Below are 20,204 nucleotides of genomic sequence, written 5' to 3' on the forward strand. Positions count from 1 at the left end.
CAATTGTTACATATTGTTTGTATAATGGTTGTTAATGTTTTTTAATATAGTTTGTAATTTTAAGTTGTTTATAATTTTAATTTATTTTTTATATTTTATAGTAATTTATAGTGTTGTAGTGGATTTTGAAGGTTATAGGGGTACAGGGTAGGAAGTAAATTAAGTATAATGAATTCATAATTATATATATTTAACATCAATTATTTAATTGATAATCAATTATGTAAATGGTGTAAACATTGTTTTTTAAAAGTTAAGTTTTAGGTTTGGGTTGTTGGGTTTGTAGGGGTATAGTGTGTCAAGTTAATCAAGTAATAATTGATTTATTATTAATTATATATTTGATAATTATGTAAATTATGTAAAAGAAATGTAAGTTATGTTTTAGGTTCGGGTTGTTTGTAGGGTATTAGGGTGGAAAGGTAATTAAGTAATAATTCATTAATTATTAATTAATTATTGATAACTATTTATGAAAATTGTTTACATATTATTTTTAAAGTTATGTTATAGGTGCGGGTTGTGTTTGTAGTTGTATAGGATGGGAAGTTATTTAAGTAATAATTATTAAATATTAGTTAATTTGTAATTATTTAATTGATAATTATGTAAATAGTGTAAGTATATTTTTTAAGCTATATTTTATGTGTGGGTTGTTTATAGGGTTGGTAGATAATTAAGTAAATTTTACATTTTAATTAATTAATAATTTTAATTAAAATGTGTAATTTATTTATAATTATGTAAATTATTCAGGAAATATATTTTTATGTTATCAATTTGGTGTGTGTTGTGTTTTTAGTGGGATAGGGTGGGAAGATATTTAAGTAATAATTAATTAACAATTAATTGTTCATGTATTACTAATTCTTTTATTTAATACTTCATATGTTAATTGTGTTATAATTTTGTGTTTTCATTATATTTTAAACTTGGGCAGCTAGGTATGTGGGAGTATAGTGTGGGAATTGAATTAAATAATCAATGGCATTTTATATTTGATATTAATTAATGAAAAAATATAACTATGTACATTAATTGTTTTTAAAATGTATCTAAATATTACCTTTTTATATTAATAGTTTTCATTTTTGTTCATTTTATAAATGTTTTAAAATATGGTATGTTTTTGAAAGTGAATTACTTTCTCTACTTTTAAACAGACTGGAGAGGAAATAGTAAATTTTGCCCCTCCGTAGTTCAACGCTTTCCCTACTGCTGCACTGCCTGGAGTGGGAATAGTATATTTAAAATTTCCGAAATCTAATACTTGTGTTAATATTGTTTAAATATATATTTATTATTATGTGTTTGTGCATTTAATATTAAGACGTTTTTGTTTAAGATCCTTTAAGTTAAAGGTATTTTTTTATTTTTTACTTTTTAAGTTTAATTGGCAATGTTTTAAAACAAAATACAGCTTATTTTTTATATTTTTTTGTTTTTACTATATATAGATATGTATATTTTTTATTTTTGATATATATATATATATATATATATATATATATATATATATATATATATATATATGCGTTCTGAAAGTTTTGCCCACCGCCGTACGCCTGCCTGTGACTGCCAGTGCCTGCCATGGAAGCAAAACCCACAAAAGTAAGTCTAAACCAGGTTAATAACCAGGTTAATAACCGTCTGTCGAAGCTGCCAGGTACAAATGTAAAAAAAACAATTGATGGACAGAATGCAGAACAATGTCATACATTCACCCCAGTACAGAGATCTGGGCCTAAATCCATCGTTTTTTTGCTCACCATGCCATTCCAGTTTGAACCCAGCCATATGCAAATCAGTCTTGACCCTGTGCCCCATGGGAACAGTCCAGCCCGAACTGCCAAGCCAGGTCCTCCCTGGACTGGAAACAAGCATCCTAGGACCGGTTTCGGGCTTTCAGCCCTCGTCAGCCAGGATAGCTTGATTCCAGTGGCATGGAGAGCAAGGGACTCACGTCTGAGCATACCCTTCCCACTCGGGGTGACAAATGCAAAAACAACAATTGATGGACAGAATGCAGAACAATGTCATACATTCACCCCAGTACAGAGATCTGGGCCTAAATCCATCGTTTTTTTGCTCACCATGCCATTCCAGTTTGAACCCAGCCATATGCAAATCAGTCTTGACCCTGTGCCCCATGGGAACAGTCCAGCCCGAACTGCCAAGCCAGGTCCTCCCTGGACTGGAAACAAGCATCCTAGGACCGGTTTCGGGCTTTCAGCCCTCGTCAGCCAGGATAGCTTGATTCCAGTGGCATGGAGAGCAAGGGACTCACGTCTGAGCATACCCTTCCCAAAAACGGTGATGGATTAAAACCATGATCTCTTGACTTGGTAAGAGTATTCTGCATCATTCAGAAACTCTGTCCATCACCACCCCCTTTTTCCCAAATCGATTTTATCCACACTAAGTGTGGGAGGGTATGCTCAGACGTGAGTCCCTTGCTCATTGCACCATCAGGATTCAGGCAAGCCGGGCCGATGAAGGCTGTGATGCCAGAAACCGGTCCCCGGAAGCTTGTTTCCTTCCCAGTATAAGAATTGGCTTGGTAGTTTGGTTTGTCCTGTTCCCATCATGCACTGGGACAGGTACAGACTAATTTGCATGTAGCCAGGTTCTGAGCTGGGATGGTGCAGTGAGCTAAAAAACGGTGATGGATTAAAACCATGATCTCTTGACTTGGTAAGAGTATTCTGCATCATTCAGAAACTCTGTCCATCACCACCCCCTTTTTTCCCAAATCGATTTTATCCACACTCAGTGTGGGAGGGTATGCTCAGACGTGAGTCCCTTGCTCATTGCACCATCAGGATTCAGGCAAGCCGGGCCGATGAAGGCTGTGATGCCAGAAACCGGTCCCCGGAAGCTTGTTTCCTTCCCAGTATAAGAATTGGCTTGGTAGTTTGGTTTGTCCTGTTCCCATCATGCACTGGGACAGGTACAGACTAATTTGCATGTAGCCAGGTTCTGAGCTGGGATGGTGCAGTGAGCTAAAAAACGGTGATGGATTAAAACCATGATCTCTTGACTTGGTAAGAGTATTCTGCATCATTCAGAAACTGTCCATCACCACCCCCTTTTTCCCAAATAGGTACAAATGTAAGGTAAGGTTCCATATAAGAGGTGGTTATGATTAACTGATGTTGCCTTACGCTGGGTTTTAAAATTTCTCCTGTCATTCTCGCTATAACCAATAGCTCAAGGCACTCCTTTCTTAGGGCCTTTCTGGAGATTGCCTGTAAGGACCCAGGGTCTGTAAAGTATCCTGGGTGCCCAATATCCTTTGTGAAATCACAGACATACTTTACCTTTAAAGCCCCTTCCAGTTTTAGGCAGTTTTAGGCAGTCCCTATTTAGCTTTGGCTGGTCCTTTGACCAGATCCTATGCCACAGGAGAATTGGTTCTAGTTTAATAAGGTCTGAGATAAAAGGAAGACCTAGCTCGTCATGACAGGCATAAGAAGGGGAATTTGCTGGCACCGATAAAATATATCTTAAAAAAGAGTTTGACAATTTGTATGGGGAGGGTGTTGGCAAAACCCCATATTCCCACCCCATACATTGCATTAGCGGTGCATTTGGCCTTGTAAATTTGAATAAGCTCACCTGGCTGCTTCCTACCTAGCCTTCTTGAAAAAGACGTCAAGGCAGCTGTTGTCTTGATGAATGCCTGTTTTTTAGGAAGAATAGCTTGTGCCCACGAGTCGCCTTGATTAAATAGAATACCTAGGTAGGAAAAGGTCTTTATCTGAACTAATTTTTGCCTGTGCAGAAACATACTTTCCATTTTCTGAAACCCACGACCGCAGCTCATTGTAAAAGTCTTAGAAATGTAAACGTTAAGGCCAAGGTCCTTCATAAAAACAGTAAAACTATCTAAAACCCTCTGTAGACCTAATTTAGTTCTTGACAGTAAAACTGCGTCATCCACGTAAAGGAGATCAGGTATGGGGTGTCCATTCACAGAGGGGTAATCTTGATTATTCCTGAGAAGGGCTTGGCACAGTCGATTTGTATACAGGTTAAAAAGGAAAGGGGCCAGCACACAACCTCGCCGCACCCCCCTCTCAACAGGAAAGGCAGGTGTGAGCTCGCCAGCCAAACCAAAGCACACGCTTGCCGATGCAGTACTATACAGACGCCTTAAAAAGAGTATATGAGGATCAACCGCAACGGCTCTAAGAACCTCCCACAGCCTATCATGTCTTACTGAATCAAAGGCCGCAGTAAGGTCAACAAATGCCAGGTAAAAACGGCCATTCTTGACTCTCGTATATTTACCCACCAGTAAGGCCAGGTTTAAGCTCTGCTCAATCGTCCCCAAACGTTCTCTAAATACATATTGTATATCCGATAGGACCGAGTTTTCCTCTTCCCAGGCTTGGAGACGTTCCAGGATAACCCGTCCCGCTACCTTGACCACAGAATCCATTAAAGAAACGGGCCTGTAACACCTGGGATCGTCTCGGTCCCCTTTTTTAAAGATGTGGACTATGATGGATTGCGCCTATGTTTTTGGCATAGGGGCCATGCAACTAGCATTAATGACTTGTGTAATAATGGGCCCCCAAAGGTAGATGTTTGACAAACAAATCCACAGGTACTCCATCGGGCCAGGCGCCTTACCGCTCTGGCTCGCTGATAGGGCTCTTTCTACTTCCTCCAAGGTGAACTGTAGATTTGCGTAGTCAGTGGACTCCACTGACGTATCACTAACTAGGAGGTATGGATTCACCTGACCATTATACACCTTTGAGAAGTGTTTAATCCATAGCTCCTTGGATATCGCAATTTCTATTGTGGGGCCACCCGTGGTTTGTAAAAACGGAGCTTTCACCACTCTCCAAAAGGCAGCACTATCTTTCAATTGTGCCGCACTATGAAGGGATTCCAATACTTCCCTTCTCTGGGCACATCTTCTTTCCTTGAGGGCCAATCTATAGTCTAGTCTTGCCTGTCTGACCTTAATAAGGTTTCTAGGTTGCCTGTGCAACTCCTGTTTTAGGTTGGTAAGAGCGCGTGTACATTTTGTGGTGAACCACCCCTGTTTTTTTACCTTGTTGCTGAGTTGCACAAATAATAGCTCCCTAACCCCAGCCTCTCTTTGCTGGAAAGACAGTAGAATACCATCTTGTGGGGCTGATTCACTCAGGCAGTTTTTGATGGCTGTTTTACATTTTGTTACTAGTTGTTTTGTAACAGCATGAGGATCGAACTTTGTCCACCACAAGGTGTACCCGTTGGTTCTATTAAGTATTACTTTTCCCGCCATCTCTGCATTATTATCAACTCTGGCAAGCCTATGCGATGGCAGATTGACCTCTAGGCATAACGGAATTGGTCACTCATGGGATTATCACCCACCATAAAAGAAAGCCTGGGTGCGTGGTTAAGTGAGACCAATATATAATCTATTGTTGAGGATAGACCTCTTCCGTTAAATGTATAAGGCATAGGAAAAGGTCTCACCAATAGATCATTCACAAAGCCAAGCTCAGTACTCACGATCAACTCATTTAACATCTCCCCCATCATGTTGTGACAAAAACGGGTACTACATATGCCCTCTTCATCAATATTACCACAAATCCTGCTATCCTCATTTGGACATACAGCACAATTAAAATCACCCACAAAGATTATCATAGTCTCTTTACCACTGGCATTGATAAATGATTTGACATCGCTACCAAGTTTTCATACAACATTGCCAAAGTTGTCTGGCGGAATGTTATTGTAATAGTTAACCAAGATAGTACAATGGGTCCGATTTTGTTGTAATTTTGCTAGCTGATAGTAGCTATTCCCCATAATTAGATCTACTTTGTCCAGTGCAAGCTTATTTGAAATATACGTACAAAGCACGCTCTTTGCTCTACCCCCTCGTTCCTTTACTGCAGGTGTATGGTGTGTTTTGAATCCATTTATATGAATTGGTTCTCTGACCCAAGTTTCCTGGAGACATACTATATCCTGGTCAGAGAAGAAATTACACTATGTTTGATTATTTATCTTATTACGCAACCCTGCAATGTTCCAGGAAATGACCTTGCATGGAGAACAATCACCACAAGGGGGAGGCAAACTCAGAAGCGGGGCGCTATCACTAAAGGGTAAAGCTAGGGCCAGGGTTGGGAATTCACATGGATCCAAGTGGGTGGCTAAAGTACTTCTCGTGATACCTCTTTCAATAGGTTCCCTTACAATTGTCGCGTAAGGCGACCTGAGAACTACAGCCTCTTGTACTGCAATGCAGTCATTAGGTGGTGCTACATTCTCATGGCCCCTGGGAAGTCCCACATCAAGATTTAGACCCCCGTCTAATAGTGTCAGTCAGTCATTATCCTCTGAGGTATTGAGGACATCAAAATAGTTGTTAACTGGAATATCATACCTAGGTTGTCTCAACCCCCAGTCTCTATCCACCCCTGGTATGAACTGTGGGAGACCATGTGGTTTGTAGAAATAACCAAGTGGTAGAATGTTAATCCCTGTACATCTGACTGGCCAGTCGCCCACCCTATCTAATATTGTTCGAACCAGGTCTGGTGACCCAAATGTTAATACTCCACAGTCACCCTCTAGAGGCATTTTAGAGCTTCCTATCCAACCGATCCGCCGTGCCATCTTAAACTCCGTAGTTGTAATGTATTTGAGCTGGGCAAGTCTCTCGGGGGCTGTTTTTGCTGTCTTGTGGCATTTAGTGTCTGGGCTCCCTCTCTACGTGCATAATTATGCCTGCCGGGGAGGGATTCTTTTTGAACATTCGACAGCCGCTCTTGGATAGTGGATGGTCCCTGTACTATGTCTACTTGATTGATTCTAGAGGATGCTTCTCCTATATGCGGTATTCCAGGACCGGCCGTGTTGTGGGAGTTATGTGAAGGGTCCAATGAGACAGTTTCAGGTGCTTTCCTAATTCCAGGGACATGAATGTTCGACTGAGTAATCGTGGGGCCCCATTCCTGTTAGACAGGGCAGACTTGATTCTACATTGGCATGTATTAGTCAGATGAGGGAGGGTATTACCTGCAAGCTTTTCCAATGTATCTATGCTTGCTTCCAGTAGAGATAGCTTGTGTATCAACGGGTTCAATAAAGCTGAAACAACCGCACCCATTTTTGTCCAAAACTCCCCGTTGTCATTATTCTGAGGTGGGGTTAGGATTATTGAAGTAGAATCCTTATGAGCCAGGTTAAGTTCCGGACAATTCTCCTCCTCCACGATTTTGGTTTTGCGGCCTCTCTTTGGGAGGGGGTGAGATTGCCTATTAGAACCCTGCCCCTTTCTTTTCTTAGACTGGGGTACAGAGCTACTCCCCTGGCTAATTTTGCCTTTTTGACCCCTAGTTGTTACTTTTGGCCTGGTTGAGGTGTTGCTTATCTTAAGTGCATCAGTAGACTCTGAATCGGATACCAGATTATGCAACTCATTAGTCGGGGAGAAATTGAGTTGGAAGTTAATGAGCTCTACAGGGCCAGACGTTACACGCTGATTTAGGGGGGGGGGGTTGTAGCTCTAAGGATAATCTGCCCTCAGTGAGTGCAATTTCATGAATAAGGACTGACTCTGCCCTCAATAAAAATGCATCCAAAGTCCCCACAACACCCTGGCCTGTTAATGATTTACGTTTACTCATTGTTTTCTGTGCCATTTACTAATGTTAGTACTTGTTATAGTGGCAACGTTATTCCCTCATACCTTACTGTTATAGTCCAAACAAGGGTCCACAAGAGTCCACTAGATCGGAAGATGACAATAATGTGGCCCAGCCAGGCCTCCTTTGGCCTCTGACGGGCGCAGACGGGCCCGCCCTTGGGCTGGGCTACGCCCGGGCACGCCCGCGCGCGTCCCATGCTGCGGGAGCCCGCTACCGCTTATGTGTGCTTCTCGGCTCGGCCAATGAGCGTGGGCGCCTCCCAGCGCTGAGGCTGCTGGGTGTTGTGGTCCCATTGGTCCCGCCGGTACAGCAAGTGTTCCATGCTGTAAAGTGCTCAGTGCTGCTCTATGTCAAGCGCTACCGCCCCGTGGGAGCCCGCAGCCGCTAATGTGTGCCTCTCGGCTCGGCCATTGCGCGTGGGTGCCTCCCGGCTCTAGGGCTGCTGGGTGTTGTGGTCCTATTGGTCCCGCCGGTACAGCAAATGTGTCCCGTGCTGTAAAGTGCTCAGTGCTGCTCTCTGTCAAACGCGCCTTTCCAAGTAATTCGTGGTGTAGACTGTTGCCTCAGAGCATGGTGTGGAAGCCGTGCTTTCACAGCTAAACAAAGAGGGCCTAGATCAACCTATAGCCTATGTTAGTAGGAGGTTACTTCCCAAGGAACAGAGGTGGAGTACAATAGAAAGGGAAGCTTTTGCTGTGGTCTGGGTGCTAAAGAAGCTAAGACCCTACTTGTTTGGGACTCACTCCCAGGTTTAGACAGACCACAGACCCCTCAGATGGGTAATGCAAATGAGGGGTGAGAATCCTAAACTGTTGAGGTAGTCCATCTCCCTGATAGGAAATGGACTTTATGGTGGAACACCGCCCTAAAACAGAACACGCCATTGCTGATGGTCTGTTGAGCTTCTTCCACCTTAGTGATGAGAACTCCCATGTGTATGGGTAGTTCTCCCTACTTTCAGCTGGGGGGACACATGTTAAACTTTTCAGCTATTGGCATGCTTTCCTCTGTCTTTTTTGCTTCTGACCTCCTGTTTCTGATTATGTGCTGAATTTCATTTTTTGCTGGTGTTAGGACTAAGGGTACTTTACCACTGCTGATCAGTGCTAAAGTGCAAAATGCAAGTGCCATCTGTTTAAAAGATGTTGGTAATTAGTTTTTCCATGATTGGCATGTTTGATGTACCAGTAAGTGCTTAGTACAATGCACCAGGTGTACCCAGGGCCTGTAAATCAAATGCTACTAGTGGGCCTGCAGCAATGTTTGCGCCACCCACTCAGTAGCCCTTTAACCATGGCTCAGGCCTGCCATTGCAGTGTCTGTAAGGACAGTTTTAAACTGTCATTTCGACCTGGCAAGTACATCCTCTTGCAAGACCCAAACTTTCCCTTTTACTATATGTAAGTCACCCCTAAGGTAGGCCAAGGCATCCCCATGGGCAGGGTGCAGTGTATTCAAAAGGTATGACATGTACTGATGTGTTTTACATGCCCTGATATTGAAATATAGCTAATGTTGTTTTTCACTATTGCAAGGCCACATAAGGTAACATGTGGATTGCTTTGACATTTCTTTTAAGTGTAATTTCCCATTGGGAGCAGATACATATTTGGATTTTGGGGTCTCTGGACTAAAAATGAATAAATATATATATGTTTCGGTAAAGTTCGTTTTTGAATTGTAAGTTTGAAAATGCCACTTTTAGAAAGTGTATACACAAAACAGCACCAGGTGGTTGTGAAATTTAAACACATCTTTACTTATGCATGAGGTACATTTTACTCAATAATCATGACCTCAAATTTGTCTTAATAATGATTGAACACAAACGTTTTCTAAACTTTCACATTTGGTGCAATAAAAGAAAGGACAATCTACATCCAACTCGATGGATATACAGTGAAAAATATTCGAAACACGTGTGAAATATGGAAAGATAAATCAAATATACATTGTGATAGCGCAAAATTTATACATGAACTAGGCAAAAATTGCATCTTCAACAATTCAAGATTTTACAAGTCCAGAGCATTACATTCACAGAAAGCGTTCTTAGTACTGGAACGTATAAATGGTCCAAAGCTATCTTATATGGGCTTCCAATAGTTTCTTTAGACAAATGAATTTATACGTCCATATTGATACTGGTTGAACTAGGATCCCCTATCGATCCCGGCCTATGCTTTTTAAACACACACTTTCTTTGGGGGTTCTCTTCAGGACAAGGGTTTGGTGAATTCTGCAAGGGTGAAGGAAAAATACTTTTGAGTTGAGTGATCAGCAAACTCCAATATACTTTCATATGGCGCAATGGTTATGAATTTACCTTAGGGGGCACGACAAAAGGTTTTGATTCGAGCTTATCAGTTGTCGAGGTTATTAGTGATTTGAACTCGTGCACCAAATCAAAGGAGCAGGACATGCTTTTCTGGATTGCTCATGTTGTTCTGAAAGGAAGGTATGGACTTAAATAAATAAGGTCTTTTAAAATTGGTAGTGAAGCGCAGAGTTCGTGGTAATTTACAAAGCTTATATTACCTGCGAGTCTCTGTCATTTTTATTTGTTTAGAAGTGGATTCTGGAGCCCAGTGTAATTCCTTTCTGTAAAAAAAAAACCACAGACCTGTTTCAGTCTTTGCTTTCGCCTGCGTGCTTCAAAAACACTATAAACACTCGACAAGCCTTGTGGAGAATGCTTGCAATCGGGATTAGCTGTTCCGGCTTTTTTTAAATGAAAACTTGAGAAGCATCTTGCTGCCAAACCATTTGTGCTGCATTATATTAAGGTCACTATTGCTGCTATTGTAATTAAGTTGCATTTGCCTTCCCTGTGTGAATAAACAGTTTTTTCAGAGTGCATATTCACAGAAAACAAGCGTGCAAGACCAAGTCATATGGTATTTAAAGTATGTGCTTTTGGTACATGCATATTATCACAGCTGTTAAGACTCCAGGGTTGCCTGGGAGTGCAAAATGCTTAACTCTTTTAAAACGTGACACAACAAATCTTTGTCTTCACTTACACAAAAGCTTGTTAAGGCTCCCTCTGGATCACATCGTCCTCCTGCCACATGAATAATGGCGTTGTGTTCGTCTGACCTTTCTTTTGTAAATTGGGTGTGTCCCACAGCAACCGGTCCTGCTCAAGGATTCTGGGAGATGTAGTGTATTGTTACTTAACTTCGATAATGGTGCACAATTCATGGTTCTTTTTACTAAAACAAAGCCTCAGGGTGATGGTTGTCAAACAATCCAACGTTGTTTACGATTAGTCGACGCAAAAATGAGATGAGTGATTTTTTGAAAAAAAAGATATATAAAAGATAACGTAAAACCTGAAATGGATCACATGCCAAAGCGCTGACTACCTTGTTTTTAGAATGGAAAAACTTAACATTTTCATTGTTGAAACAACTACAGAAGACTGAGTATGGACGCAGGGTTACAGAAATGAGTTGGCTACAATCTGTTTGTTTCAGACATCTTCTTCAGACCTCTTGATACCGAATTAAAATTCATAATCAAGTACGCTTCTTTACGCATTAGCCTGGTGTCAATATTTCCACCTCTGGGGTCTGTTTGGATAGCACTTAACATAGTCCAGTGGAAATCTTTCTCCGTGTGTCCTATTAACCAAACCCCACCGAATTTTCATAAAAGGACAGATTACCCCACAAGTAGTTTCTTTGCCGAATTTGCGTTTTCGGGGCACATATCGGATGGTAGATCGTGGCATTATAATCTGGAATTACCTGCTGAAGGTTTTAAAGAAAGCGTAAAGCGCAAGTTAGTATTTATTTATATCAATGCTGACTCATGGCATGGAAGGGGGTTCACAAAGGTCACCGTTTTTCTGCTGAAACACCCTTTATCACGATTCATTCCTGAACACAACTTGGTGTAACATCCGATAACTGAACATTAGAGTAGTTTAAATAAAGTATGGGGGCGCGGCTGAAAAACCACAATTCAGGTAGAATGAGTGTGAACGCTTGTGCACCAATACGATAATTTTACTACTGAACCATATGCAATGAATGTCAAAGTGGGGTCCGCGGTGCTGTCTGTTCACAGCGCACACAGGTGGGGGTAAGCAGGGCCAGGTGCGCACACTGCAGCACAGACAGGGCTTCAGCTTTAATAGCAGCATTTCAAGAGATTTACAAAGAGTTAGACTCCTCCCGAGGTTAAACAACGGAAGCATCTTCTTGGGGAAAATAATGCAAATAAAAAGGAGATAAAAAGACGGGAGCAAACGAACAGAGACGAAGAGAAGGGCCAAATTGTAATGGAAGGAAAAATAAGCAGAATCGAAGAAGGAAGTAGAAAAGAAAGGGGTCATTAAAACAGAAGGAAAGAGAAACTAATAAAAGAAGAGGAGGGAAAATGCACAGAATGGAAGAGGAATTAGAAAATGAACAAATAGAGGAATCGAAAGGAAATAAAAGAGAAAAAAAGGGGAGGGAAATGAATAGAAGAGGCAAAGAAAGGAGCAGATAAACAGAAATGAAGAAGACGGAAAGGCAAGGAAGGTAGAGGGAATACAAGAGAAATAACGAGAGTAAGAGTAAATACACAGAAGAGAGTATGAAATAAATGCGACGGGAGTGTATCAAACAGGAAAACAAGTCCGCGCGCAAAAAGGAAATAAAAACAAGCATTGGCCGCGCGGCCGTGAAACTGACACGGCCGCGCGGCCCGCGAAAGAGAAAGTGATCGCATCACGATCAAGCACTGCGGAGGAAAGACACATGGCGGCTGCGCGTGTGCACGCTCACGTGCACGCAAGCTTTAGGCCACAGGCAGCACTTGGAAAATCCCAAATACAAAATGTCTCTCCGAGGCACCGCATGCGCTGGGCTCAGCGAGACCTAAAAAGGATTATAATAACATGCAAAAGTGGGCTACATCAAATACAATTGGTTGCGTAGATTTTACAGTGAATCAAAGACTGTCTATGTTGTACCTTCAACATTATCAAGCAGTAAGCCGCGCCATATTACTATCTCCAGGTATCGCATTCCGGCCCCCCATAACTACTTTGTGCATTTCAGTCTCCGTCGAGGGGGTGTGTGAATAAGTAAGTCTTCAGTGGTTGTCAAATATCCTTCGGGCGGGAAGGCGGTGGAAGCAGGGTAGCGTAGATACAGTAGGTGTTTGCATTCTGCCCAAGTGGAAAGAGATCTGTCGCTTCACGATGAGTAATGCAAGAGCCGCGAACCTTCTAATGCTCTTCTTCAAAGGTTGAACATACCCAAGCAATGCCGCCAAGGGCGCAGGCTGTACGGGCTCCTCCACCATAAGAGATAAATGGCAGAAAATCTCTCCCCAATATGTCTCAACTGGTGCGCAGTACCATGCCAGATGTGAGAAATCAGGAGTCGAAGCTGAGCACCGGGCGCACTCATATGGGGTGTTGGGACCTATCTTGGCCAATATTTTCGGGGTTATGTAAGCTCGCTGTAAATATTTAAAATGTAATAATTTATGGCGATGGTTATTTGAAATGTAACGCGTTTGTGCACAACGGTAGTGCCATATATTGTCAGTTATGGATATGCCCATATCACGTTCCCAGGCAGCCCGCATCTTAACGCCAACCACGGGATGAAGAGATAATGAGAGATGGTACAGGCGCAAAACCAAGTGGGTACTGTCTGGTGAGGTTATAAAGAGCGAGAGGGGAGGAAATCCACAAGTTCCGACACAGCATCCGGGATCACCACAATCAGGGATCCACGGACCCTGTGCAAAAGAAATCTGTCCATACACGTAGCATCTCTGTGTGAAAGGAGTTCTGTCCTGGTGCAGGGGTGTGACTCTCTGAACAGGTTGCCCACCGTCTGGAGTCCATGTTTGATCAATGTACATTTTGTAAGGACTTCAGTAGTGGGGGGTAGCCATGGATTATCAGCCAATGGAATATTTGGCGAGCATGGAAATTCCATTTGTAATACCGTCGCAGCTTCGTCCATGCCCAGCATGCTGTCGGTAGCGTCTGGATTTCTGAGGTGCAGCGAGGTAAGCCCTACGGTAATGCTGCAGATAGCAGATTAGGATGTATTTGGGAACGTTCGGGCTTAAGATACTGGAGTCGGCATCAGGGTGATACCAGTAGTATGTAAAATGAGTCTGGGCAACAAGACAATATAAGTAGAGATCCGGGGCTCCAAATCCCCCCGTTCATAAAGCATAAGTAGAGTATTCCAGCCTATCCGAGGTGGTTTGACCACTCATACAAGACGAATGAGTAAGGTCCGGAGAGTCTCAAAGAATATTGAGGTGAGGGCGATGAGGATATTTAGGAATAGGTATAAGAATCTCGGGAGGACCACCATTTTCATTATGGCGATCCTGTCAGCCATGGAAAGGGGAAGTTTAATCCACGGTTCGACCTGAGCTGAGAGATGGTCTATTGCCAGGCCGTAGTTGAGGCGGATCACTTCAGATATGTTGCAATGCAAGAAGATGCCGAGATATTTGGGGGTGTCAATACACCATTTCAGGGGGTATTCAAAATCCTCTTGAATGGTAGCTGTTGTCAAGGGAAAAATTTCCGATTTGGTCCAATTAATGACCAATCCGGAGTATACTCCAAATTGGACCACTTCACGCAGTAATGGGGACAAATTTGTTGCGGGTTCTCATATGAACAGTATGACATCGTCGGCATAAAACGAGGCGGCAAGAGGGCCCAAGTGAAACTGCAAGCCCCGATGAAGGTGTCGCTCTTTTATATGACGTGCCAAGGGATCCATGGCAACAATAAATAATAAAGGTGTCACGTGTCAAGGGAAATTGAGCTGTAATTTCACCATTTAGTTTTAGACGGGCAACCGGGTCGGAATATAAAAGGCGTATCAGATTTAAAAAACTGATTGGAATGCTAAGTTTCTGCAGTACTGCGTATAGAAAAGGCCATTCTAGTGAATCAAAGCCCTTTTCGGCATCGAGGAGAACAGCTGCAGCTGGTAGTGTGGGGTCAATTTGATTCATCGGTGAGAAAATAGCACGTAGATTGAGCGCAGTGGACCTGCCCGGGACAAAGCTCGCCTGGAAAGGGCATAATATGGTATTCACAAGCAGTGATAAATGGGTAGCCAACATTTTGGACAAGATCTTGTAGTCGTGATTTAGTAATGATAACGGTCTATAAGACGTACACTGGTGAGGTGATTTACCAGGTTTGAGCAGAAGTGTAACTAAAGAGTCACGCATAGTAAGGGAGAGAGATCCGCTTTGTAGAGCCTCATCATATACCCCCAACAGATGGGGAGCTAGTTCATGTTGATAGGCTTTATAAAATTTTCCCAATAGGCCATCGGCGCCCAGGGCATCGCTACTGGCCAGGTCACCAATCGCCTGTCTAATTTAGTCTGCATCTATCAGGGAGGATAACAATCGTGCTGTCCCCGTTCCAACCAGACCATGGCTATTTCTTGAAGGTAGTTGGCCAGGGCTTGCACCACAGGGGGTTACGTGTTGGATATAAGTGAGTGTAATAAGATAGAAAAGCTGCAGTGATTTCAGATCCCCTTGTCAAGGTAGTATCAGTGTCGGTGTTGAGGTGTGTAATGTATGCAGATTGATATTGAGGCTGGAGTAATTGGGCAAGCATCCTACCTGGCCTCTTGCCCTCTCCATACACTTGAGCCATCGCGTACTTGCAGAGATATTTAACCTCTGGGGCGGCTAAATTGGTAAATTTGGACAATAGTGTTGGACGGTCATGGAGCGGTATAGGCGACGAGACAGTTTGAGCCGCTGCGTCTATATCTTTGAGTTTCCTCTCAACTACTTCCAATTCCCCCAAATGGATCGCAGCATGCCAGCGTGTTTCGAAAGACAGACCCCACATATATATGCCTTGAAGGCGTCCCAAAGCACGGATTGCGAGGACACCGTTCCCTCAATTAACAGGAAATATTCCCTGATGGCACCCCAACACTAAGGTCTACGTCTCAACAGTCTACGGGCCGATGTCCGCCGTGAAAAATGTAGGTAATGTTTATAAGGCGTGCGTCATCGGAAAAGCTGTAAAGCCGGGCAGCGAAATGTAGAGGTCATATCAGCATAGACCCCCAGAAGGAGGAACGTGGTGGATCTGGTCGCATTGCATATGCAGGACATTGGCCATTGTTAACCATGCACTGTTAAAGTGAGAGATCGCTGAGAGCATTCAAGCCAGGGATTTATGTCCTAGTCTTGCAGTTTCAAGCAGCATTGTAAATTTATGGGGAGGCCGGGCCGCCCTGGATGCATGGCCCCACCCACCTCGCCAATTAAAGTAGGAAGACCTTCCCTGAACGGCAGCATCGCATAAGAAAGTATCTACATTGTCCCCACCTCAATTAGAATGGTGCATCCATTGCGCTGGGTCTCCAGAGCCGACAGCTGGTTTCGGCCTGCCTCGTGCTCACCGGGCCCCGCCCTCAAGCTCGCTCAAGACCCCTATCGTCTTTGAGCTTCTGTGGGCCGCATCAGGCCCAGGAGTGCGATTGACAGGATTTCGGCGATGCAGGTCTTGTTTAGGATCGCAAACGGCTCATCTGGGTGGCCAACTTCTCTAACTTGCGGTTTGAGTACAATGCGCTTGATTACGGCTGCTTCACATCGCGTGGCGGAAAAAACAATCGGCGATTGATCTGGAGCTACAGAGTCAGACCGCCATGTTGGTCGCCGGCTCAGCCACCCCCCCATGCAGGTTAATTCTAAGGAAGTGGCTATTTACCTGGCCGCCAGTATAACAATACATACTCTGGCAAAATAATACATTACCTCTGCTGTTTAGCTGGCCGCAGACTAAATAGTGGAGACAATGTACAATTTGACCGGCAGCCGGATAAACAGTACAAAGGTGGTAATATTACACCACTGGCATGTGCTCAATGCAGGTGAATTATCCCTTGAATGTGCATTTCGTAAGAACAAAAGCATCAAAGAACAACTTGTCTGGGCAAGTCTCCCTCCTGCCAAAAACTAACCATACATTGAGTGATCTTTGGGGCCATACTCCCTTGACAGGCCATTATAAATGTGGCCGTTGCAGTATATGTGAATTTACTGTTGAGTCTAGAGAGTTCATTTTGCAAAAATGTAAGAACTGCATTAAAACACTTTTCTAACTGTAACAAGATGAATGTGATTTATGCTATCACCTGTCCTGGTAACCTGATTCATATTGGTTAGAGGACACCAAAGAGCAGAGTGAGGATATGCCAGCGTACCTCTGGTGGAACATTTCGAGGCACTCAACCACACCGAAAATTGCCTGAAATGGCAGGTGGTCACCGTCGTGAAAGTCCCTGAGCATGGTGGCGATGTCTCATCTATACTCAACATTGAAGAACTGAAATTAATTCTGAGAACTGACTGTTTCCAGAGCGGATTTAACAAATTAGAGGATTGGACATCTTTTTTATTTTTTTAAAACAAATTTTATTGGATTTCTGGTAAATTATGGCAGAAGCCGATTACATACAGTCAGGGTGCAATATGTTACAGAATACTAACAGTGTATGTATCAGAACAACAGCAAAAGTCTGTGAATATACAGACCAACAAAACAACATTGGCACAGGCTACACATTGCACCTCCATTATGGCAAGTGGTCATTTAAACATATGTACTGCCGGGATTGCCCGTTATATGAATGTACATCGGTCAATGAAGATACTGCCTGATTATGGAGGGTCTGGGGATGTTAAGGGAGGTAAGTCTATGCCCCTATAGACTGCCCAACGAGACCAAATCTTCCTATGTTTTTGCAGACATCCTCGCACCTGGAACACAGCTATTTCTGCCTCCATACACTGGTCCATTGCCCTCCTCCACCCTCCTATTGACTGCGGGGATGGATTGGACATCATTAATATGAACCCGAATCTGGTTCTGCGAGTGAGTGTGGAACGTGACAGACTGTTTAATTCTGTTGTTAACTTATTTGAATTTTTCTTTTCTTCTTCACTCGTTGCTTTTGTACTGTGTTTTGTGGAAATGTAATTCATAACATTTCATGTATTTCACAACCCTTCGAACTGATTTATATTTCTGCCGGTAACCTATTATGGACAATTTCTATACTTGTTCCAATGTAGGGATATATTGGAGATGCTTCATATTAATTGCCTTCTATTCATGCATATACTTTTTGTAGGCTATTTTCAAAATTACCATATGAATCATATGCAGATGATGGGCGTGGCTTGGCGCCGATGTAGTCAGCAGCGGACCTCGGAGCTCCTCCGTGGCTACCTTCCGCCGTAAACCATCCTGACAAGCTAAAGCGGCCCCTAATACCTCACACTAATGCGGAATACCGGGTGCCCTCCTAGACGGACTTTCAGAGCGTAATTGTGCAGGAAAGGGGAGAAAATTGGGATTTCCCTGCCCGTTTCAGCCCGTCAGAACAAGAACCAAAATGGCGGCTGTGACCGCAGGAGGAGACGCCAGCCGTTAAGGTCTACGAGTGTCCCTGGAGCACCTGCTGGACGCCTATTACAAACTGCTTGGAGGTCCTGACTCACCTGGGAACCCTCTGACTGGTGAGACTGAGGAGCGGCGAGAGCGGACTCGCATCGACCGATGTTGCCTGACCCTAAGATGGCAGAATGCAGGACCCTGCCTGCGCTGCGGTGAGATCGTTCGACTCCGGGCCGCCTCTCCTGCACAAGACGGATACTGTGATGGTTTGGCGCCCTACCCTGCCTAAGCTGTAAGCTGGGGCGACACCCTACTGTACTGGTGCTGGGGCTGGCTGAGAGGTCACCGGGGAGGAGGCTGGACGCATGCAGCACTAGGTTTTCTAGCGGGGAGTACGCCTTGAACTAATGTGGCCACAAGGTTTTCCCCCCTACCCCTCCCATGGGGCAAATAGGTTTTTCCAATAGGGTTTCTCTAAACAGGTGGCAGCTGGCTATAGGCCTACGCCCCCAGTGGTAAGATTGGAGCCCAATATTTAAGGTCCTGACGAATGCCACGTACCCAAGTGGACAATACAGGCAGAAACATGTTGACCCCCTATTAACAATCACTGATTCACAGCGGCGATGGGATGATAAGGTCCCCACTCACCGCACTTATATATTTTAATCCCACATTGTAACCCCATAGAATAAAAATTGTTCAGGTATACTATGATGGTTTTTAAATTCACTCACTCCTTTTTTTGTTTGGGCCCCCACTTAGTTTAGAAGTGCATCCCTGTCTTCAGGTGTATGCCCGCCCTCTATCAAACGCGGTTTTTAGAGGGCGAGGACTGGCAGATGATGAAGCATGACACCTAGTGGTGTGTGATGCCAGTCCGTCAATTTTTGTGATTTGCCCCCACTAAATTGGGCATTTCTTAGACACAACTAGGGACGGTCCTTTCTGTGGTTCATAGCTGGCTGAGAGGTACCCGTAACTGGAGCTGCCGAGGTTTGAGCGCATAGGGGATATGCGGCCTGATGAGGAGCAAAGCGCGCGAAAGTTCCAGTGATCGCCAAGACTGTCCTGGACTCACGGAGGAAATGCGGTGAGACCAGGCGGGAGGAGGACGGGCAGAGGCGCGAGCGACCTGCGCTCGGAAGCACCCAGCACGGCCAGATGTTCCAGTGCTTGGCGGTTCACACACACGGATTCCCACTGATGAGTGCTCGCGGGCACTTTGCACGCATACACTGAGTCGCACCTCGTCATAGGGACATACCGAGAGAGCGGAGCTGAGGGAGAGCATGGGGACCAGCTTGGTCGAAAGAGTTGCCCAAAGCACGATTGCACTGAACTTGGAGGTACGGTGAGACGGGCCTCTTTACTGTGGGGGATGTGAGGTATAACCTCCCTAGAAGTGCATGAACATTACAATACCTGAGCCGGTCATAGCGCACACCACCGCAGCACTAAGGGATACTGGGCCCAGACCCTGCTGAAACGGAGCGCCACAGAGGTAACGCTGCAGGCCTTCCTACTTCCTGAACCACTGCGGGGGCGAGACCTTTGTTCCTGGATGGGCCATCCCCCACATTCCTGAGACATCTGGGGCAACTATCCGGGGCTCATACAGATTGGAATCACCTGGTCCGCATACTTCCAGGCAAGACACACGAGAGCTGAGGGTCTGGCGACATTTCACCCACTGGAGGATGGCGGCACCCCACTTGACCAGTGAAGGTGGGGCTCAAGGACCTTACTCACGCAGCGTATTACTTCTGCCAACGGCTCGCAAAATGGGAAGGGAGTCCAGGAGCAAGAGATACGAGGTCCTGCGGATGGACGAACCGGAACAGCACACAGATGATGATGAAAGCACAGCTGGGAGGCGTGGAGTGGGGCAACCCGGAGACCCCACCTTGGGTGACATCATGCAGCCTATTATATCCTCACGGGAGGTGCTGAAGGCGAGGATGGACGCCATTGGGTCAGATCTTACCCTCTTGAAAGAGGACCACCGAAAACTTAAAGAGAGGGTAGTGACCAATGAGGCTACCATGAAGGACATACCGGATGCAGTCGCCACCCTACAAAACTCCCTGCAAGAAGTGGTGAACAGG

At 44.3% G+C, this 20,204-nt stretch overlaps 1 long non-coding RNA gene across 1 annotated transcript in view; it reads right to left on the minus strand.

Annotated features, from left to right (window-relative positions):
• LOC146802243 (uncharacterized) overlaps positions 1-20,204 on the minus strand; it is a 150,086-nt gene that overhangs the window by 108,023 nt on the left and 21,859 nt on the right. The window contains exons 3-5 of the long non-coding RNA XR_014967371.1: positions 10,697-10,825; positions 10,212-10,274; positions 10,000-10,120 (exon numbers count right to left, since the gene is read on the minus strand). This is a non-coding gene — a long non-coding RNA (uncharacterized LOC146802243). The remainder of the gene's footprint in view (positions 1-9,999; positions 10,121-10,211; positions 10,275-10,696; positions 10,826-20,204) is intronic.

The sequence above is a fragment of the Triturus cristatus genome, chromosome 8, assembly GCF_964204655.1.
Source record: "Triturus cristatus chromosome 8, aTriCri1.1, whole genome shotgun sequence".
Lineage (NCBI taxonomy): Eukaryota > Metazoa > Chordata > Amphibia > Caudata > Salamandridae > Triturus > Triturus cristatus.